This window comes from Zea mays, unplaced genomic scaffold (assembly GCF_902167145.1).
Source record: "Zea mays cultivar B73 unplaced genomic scaffold, Zm-B73-REFERENCE-NAM-5.0 scaffold_196, whole genome shotgun sequence".
Classification (NCBI taxonomy): domain Eukaryota; kingdom Viridiplantae; phylum Streptophyta; class Magnoliopsida; order Poales; family Poaceae; genus Zea; species Zea mays.
The window spans coordinates 68,787-75,498 of NW_023366813.1; the positions used below are offsets into that span (position 1 = coordinate 68,787).

Genomic DNA, 6,712 nt, shown 5'->3' on the forward strand with positions numbered 1-6,712 from the left:
TCTTGACAAGCCAGGAGAATGTCTCTCTGCATGGCACACAACTTTATCCGATATTCTAGTTGGAAATCTTGTAAAAAGTGGTTGTGTGCAGTTTTAGACTTGGGTAGATGTTTTTTTTTTCTAAAAATATATTCATATGTACTCTCTCTATTTCGAACTATAATCGTTCTAGCTTTATCTAGATACAATAGCAACTGTCATATATATCTAGATCTAGCATATACTAGATAGTATGATAAGATATGTAGCTAGAAAAAAAAAAAGGCATAGAGATGGTCGTCGGAGCTTCCTGTCGGCGAGCTCCCTTTCCCACCCATCTCTCTCTCTCTCTCCTGCGAGGAAAGACCAAGACGATTTGTCGTGCGTGGCTTCCACCAGTGAACACGAACGAAAACATAAGAGTTGCCGCAACACAATTGGGCCTAGTGGGCCGCGTCCCCGGGATGGAAACCCACGTGCCTAGGCTGGCCGAATATGAAATGCTACTACCAGTACTACGCGCTCAACCATTCAGTTCCCGTCTCGCCGTCCGCCTCTTCGGCGTCTTTCCTGTCCTGCATCCACCTTTCACCGGATATACGTTGGTTATATATCTTTGTTCATAATTAAATATTTAGATCTATTCATAGCTCGGTACACTGATATTATTTGTAACGATGAAAATCATTTTCTGGAATTAGAAGAGGGATTATACGTAAATAATAAAGAATACCGAGAAATTAAAGGGAGTGGTAGTAGAGTGGTGTAGTATACCGAGGATAATAATAAGCAAGTGTGGGGGGTAAATATTCCCGATTGCCATGAACCGGTTACGGTATGTGGGCCATTATAAAGGCCGGACATGCAGGCTTTACAAGCCGGTAAGCCGAGCACGACTAGAATGAGGAAGGCGGTTACGTGGATATGAAGGCACCTGAACTGAATCCCACGCAGGCAAAGGACGCGACGCGGAATAAGTCGGAGCCCGGACTGGTAAGAGCATCTCCAACAGAAAATGCAAAAAAAAATCTCCAAAAACTGAATATGGGGGGCATATTGAACGTTTTGTAGGGGTGAAAACAAATGGTAACTCCAACAGTTTCCTCAAAATAAAAAACCAAAAATAGAACTGGGCCAACTTTTAGAAATCGCCGGCCCATTTTGCCTAAATTGCAGCCCATTTATTGCACAAAACCAAAAAGGAAGACGCGGGAACTCTCCACGATTCGCGCGTAGGCGATTGGGGAAGTATTTTCCTCGCGCATATCTACGGAACGCCAGCCTTGGTTTGCGGGTCGCCAAAATTTGCGAGGACAGAAAGAGATACTGTTGGAGTTAATGAAGATGGTGTTTCGCCGTCAAAAATGGTTTTGGGAACCTTTTACATATTTTCTTGGAGATGCTCTAACTATCAGTGGGTCGTGAGCAACTCAAGAGAAACCTTAAAATAATACTAAAAACATTTATTGGTGAAAAACATCTTATTGAGCCGTCCAACAGTATCTTTATCCTCTCCCCAAAACATTCGCATCCCGAATCCACCCGACTCTCTCCCGCATATATTGGCGTCGCCAAATCCTCTCCAATCGCCCGAGCGCGAGCGCGCACCCAGTTGTTTGGTACACAATAGTTTGCTCGCACCCAGTATCGTTGGTCTTGGAAGGCGCGAAGCGTCAGTGCCCACGGGAGGTTTCAGCGGCAGCGGTAGAGGAGATGGGAGAGGGTACAATGGCGGTGGAGGAGGCGGAGGCGGCGTCGACGGAGGGAGATGAAGCCTGGTCGCGACGCTGCTCCGAAAGCGCCAGTGAAATCCATGAATCCATCGGATGCAGAGTTTCTCATATGCAGACGATCGGATATGGAGAAATAGACTGTGACAGTGGAGGCGCCTTGCAAGGACCTCTCCGCCCATCAGTGCCAGGACGCGCAAGAGCCATCGCAGATCCATTTTCATCCCCCTTTGGATGCAGCGACGTGGCCTTTCTATTCATCCTTCGAGCTAGCGGCTAAAGGCATGAAATTGGGTGTTTAGGGTAGGAACGTGGCTACTTGTGTTTGTGTCTGATTGGAGTCACAGGAGGAATCCATAATTAGCATCGCTGATGTTTTGCGTGAGTCTCCAAACACGGAGGTTTATGTTTCGCTTTCATGTCCAATGGTTCTATGTCTTTGTTTGATCCATTCATGTCCGATTCATTAGACAAGGTAAATCCATCTAAAATTTTACCACATATGTTACTTTACTTGTGCACTTGGTAGTAATTGTGCATTCTATCTCTATGCAGTGAGATTATGCATAATGAGCGTTATAGATTTTTATAGTTTGTTATCAATGTCAATGACTGGAGTTTACTAGCAATTAAATTATTACTGCTTCCTAAATGCAACAGTTGTCTTGATGAACTTTTCCTTCTCAGCTTCATATCTCTCAGCCTATGATGCTCAGTCTATATATGAAGTTTAGTTGGTTAGTCTATTTAGTTCAGTTGGTTAGACAAGAATGTGACAATTTTAATTTCCCCACCCTCTTGCTTAGTCTATGTGACCTTGTGCTAAATTTACATAGTCCTTATTATTATCCATACATACATGACAGCTCGCTCATTAATTCATTAGGCGCTTTCAGAATTGAAACTTGTGCCTTGAGAACTGAAGCTCACTGATAATGTCTACCAAATTGCAATACAATGTTCAGTTTGTGCATAGTACCTGGGATTTGATATGAATACTTCAGGTTACTTCATTTTAGTCGGTGTCAGCTTGTGGTCAATTTCAGTGTATATTTTCTGAAATTGACCATTTGGTTTTCAGTTAGTGTTAGTTTCAGTCAGTGCCAGCTTGTGGTCAATTTCAGTTTTATTTAGTAGGGATGTAGCCTGTTGGGATAGCAGCGATGCACAGGAGCTATGAACAACGATGACTACCGACCTGCAGCACATACGAGCCCATGACGCAAACGAGCTGGCCCAAACAGGCAAGCCATGACCTACCTGTTTCAAAATTATTAGGGATTAATTATTAGCAGTCTGATGTATATTTAAATTGTTTTTTAGCGAGGATATTTTTTCATCAACCCCAATAAGATGTTTTAGCAAACAAATTTTTAGTGTTCTTTTGGAGTTGCTCTAAGGCAGAGGAGGCACCCCTACAAAAGTTTAGATCCGTCGGAGCATCTCCAACAATATCTCAAACTGGTGCATGAAACTCGTACTTTAAGGAGTACTAGTCGATTGTCCGTGCGTTGTGACGTCTCACAATAATACCTACGTAAACTATCCACAAAAAGATCTCAAAATTTTTTATTGATTGTTTCCGCTCTCCACATAATATTTTTTTATTTGACTAACTGATGTTGTTGTTTACTTCATCCAATATGTCTTGGTACAACACGACTAATGAAGCTATATGTGTACATTCAGGCCGCTTGGCCCCGGCCCAAGTCCGAAAAGGCCCGTATTGTTTGAATTTCGGGCCGTGTCGGGCCAGCCCACGGGCCTAGCCCTCGGCCCACGGCTTGACACATAATTGCTTAAACGTGCTGGGCTCATTTCGGACGGCCCGAAATTATAAGTCTGAGATTCAATTTTTGGCCCGAAATTCACATGAGGGCTCGAAATTCAATTTTTGGCCCGAAATTCAGTTTTTTGCTCGAAATTCACATCAGACCCCTAAATTCAAAACAATTAAAAGATAAGACAAATAAATTTGACCAAAAGCAAACTTAATCTCTACTACTTATTAAGGCTGCAAGGGTAGCCTGCCTTTTCCCGTTCTGCCTTCCAGCGGTCTAGACCATCTAATTGTATCGTGCGTCGGACGCTGCCCACGCTCGTGTGCTCGCTCCTTGCCCAGCAGCCGCCGCGCTCATCGCCCGTCTCACGACGCTCCACCTCTTCGCATCGTACACATGACCCTCCGCACCTCAACCGCATCGAAGCTGTCGCCCGCCCCACCCCAAAACCCTAGCTCTATTCCGTCGCTCCCCTACTCCCTGTTGCGGCGGTTGTGAACAGTGGTGACAAGATCTCATGGAGAGAAGCTATGTGAACCCCAGGAAAGGTGAAATCGTCGTGCGATGGTGGAGATGGCCGATGGGAGGCTCCACCAGCCCTAGGGTGCGGCCAACAAGACGCTGCTCGCCACCCCGCGTGGGTCGGTGGTGAGATCTCAGGGAGAGAAGCCATGCAATGCCATGAAAGGCGAACTGTCGCACGATGGTGGAGACGGACCGACGATAGGATGCAAGTATGAGCATTTGGCAAAGAGAGTATTCCTCCCCATGCTCCCGCTCCCTCCTGCACCCCACGCTCATCGACGAGCCGCTCGACCTCGTCGCAGCTTGCCGAGCCATCATTGCGCCCCCGGTGCGGTGGTCAACATCATACACATCGTCAATCGCTTGTTGGTCCTACGCTCAGTGCATGAGTCCTTCAAACTGGCGGTGGTGGAGCAACCGTACTACCACAGCGCATACATAGGACGTAGAGTACAACTCCAGAAGGTGAGCCCTAGATCTCCGCTGTCGTCTTCTCGCCTGAAAAAAGAGGGGCATCTCTATCGCCACCAACCACTAGCAGGCGACGGACGCTGCTCGCAGCAGGTAACGACGTGCATCAGGGTAATATATTGCAAATAGTTTAGGGTTTCAGTTTCATTCACGAGTTTTAGTACATGATTAATGTATTTTCTCGTTGAATTCTGAGCTCCCAACCTGATGATTAGCGTTGTTTGCACAAAGACGGAGATCTGTCGTCAAAGACCACCTAACCGTTTCTCATTGCAGACTTGCTTACTTGCTCTGGCTTTGTTCGTTGACAATTTACCACTTCCTCAGTTCCTTTGTTCTATCATTTATGGTGTAGTTTTCCTCTGTGAGAAGAAACATGTAACCACACATACACGCACATGCATGCCACTCATTGTTTGGTTCATTTAGTTATCATTTACTTTTGGCATAACAGGCACAATAAGCCACTTTAGGCTTCAGTCTGTTCTGTGATCAGTAGAACATTATGGGCTCTAAAGCAGGAGGACTTTTGAGGTATTTTGATGCCAAAATTTTTAGACATACCATCATTGAAGTTGCTCTGATCTGTACAACATTTACAAGATTTATAGAGCTTCAACTAAGTCAACTTGTTGAGTCGCTTGTTACATATCTTTTGCATATGGAAAAAAATAATAGATAAGGTACTTGGAGTTGGCAAACAATTGTTTGATATACCCTTTTCATATGCACTTGTTTTTTGGTTACCACCCTGCTAGCTAATAACAAGTTTTCACTCATCTCTACCATTTCCTCGGAATGGCAACTTCTCTTCACTATATGTCAATCAAAGAGGTAGTGGTGAGACACATATTGGCAACTGACCAAATGACTTCAGATATTTGGGGTCCTCATCGATGTTCAAACAGAGAATGCACAAAGTAGTTAGAAATGGTAATTATATTGTCATTGTTTGTTGCTGGTAGTGATGTTACTTGTTCTACTATCACGAAGGAGAAATTTGATCCAATTGGTGGGCCTTTTGCCTAAACTTTCACAAGCTGATTCCAAGCAATGTGTTCGAAATCTTTTTCTTGTGTTGGTAACCACCATATGCTTGTCAATTGTCAAACTTATTTTGGTTGGCTTATTTTCAAGATTAAATGATCTCTGGTAACTGAGGAGAATGTTGCAGATGTTGATTTTCCTTTTAGGAAGGTGAAGCTCTCCGATGTGGTAGGGGGTTAGTACCCCTTTCCTCTCCTCTAAAATGCTTAAGGAGGTATTGTTGGGCTTTTTTATACTGATACTCAGTTGTATATATGTTTCTCATGAATGGAAAATGTGCATATATGCTTCTGATTGCAGTGAGATTAGCCTCGTCCAAGTTATGGGATCTGGTATGTTAAAGGATTATGCCTGGTTATAATGATTTTATTATTAGATAATTAATTTCCCTCATAGACTCACCTGTGTTTTTACTTAAGCATGTTTTGATTTTGTTTCCTATTTTAGCCATGAACTAGACAAGATTATAAGTTTACAGAGGCCTTACATCAAGAGAGTACAAGATCGCCATAAGGAAGTAAAGTCTTTGAGGAAAGTGACCTTATGAGAAGCTTGAGAAAATCAACTTGTGTGTGAGAAGTTTTGTCTACTTGTGCTAATTAGTCATATGATATTTTTAGTCATGAACTAGACAAGATCAGAAGTTTAAAGAGGTTTTACATCGAGTACAAGATCGCCATAAGGAAGTACAAGTCTTTGAGGAAAGTGACCTTATGAAAAGTTTGAGCAAATCAACTTGTGTACGAGAAGTTTTGTCTACTTGTGCTGATCAGTCATACCTTGGAATATTGCTGAACTGTGGCCTTTGTTGCTCACTGGCTTCAATACTTCATACACCATCTAATGAGTCATGTGCAAAATTCTTCGAAGCATCAGTTCTTGCTCTAGAAGAACTTCATCAGGTGATTACTCTTTTGCTTTCCTTTATTGAATAATTAGCACATGTGCGTTCAAAAAAATTCCCACATGAATGAAATGATATATTCTCGAATTATTCTATTGATTTTTTTTTGTTTTTTTATCACAACACCACCCTGGCGACGCTAGAGGCGGGGGCGAATCAGCAACGACGGCTGACATGACACTGCCCATCCAGTTGCTCACCGCCCAGGTTGATCGCCATGCTTGAGTTCTTGAAATGTTCTGCCTTAGGTGTGAATTACCATAATTGGAGTCTAG

The 6,712-nt window shown here is 43.4% G+C and overlaps 1 long non-coding RNA gene and 1 pseudogene across 1 annotated transcript; one reads left to right on the top strand and one right to left on the bottom strand.

Moving 5' to 3' along the window:
• Nucleotides 1-3,947: 3,947 nt before the first annotated feature.
• Nucleotides 3,948-4,531, bottom strand: LOC118474037 (uncharacterized; annotated as a pseudogene).
• A 1,264-nt stretch (nt 4,532-5,795) lies between these two features.
• On the top strand, nt 5,796-6,160 carry LOC118474036 (uncharacterized). Its single transcript, XR_004853802.1, has 2 exons — nt 5,796-5,865; nt 5,981-6,160. It is a non-coding gene; the product is annotated as an uncharacterized lncRNA (long non-coding RNA).
• Nucleotides 6,161-6,712: the final 552 nt, after the last annotated feature.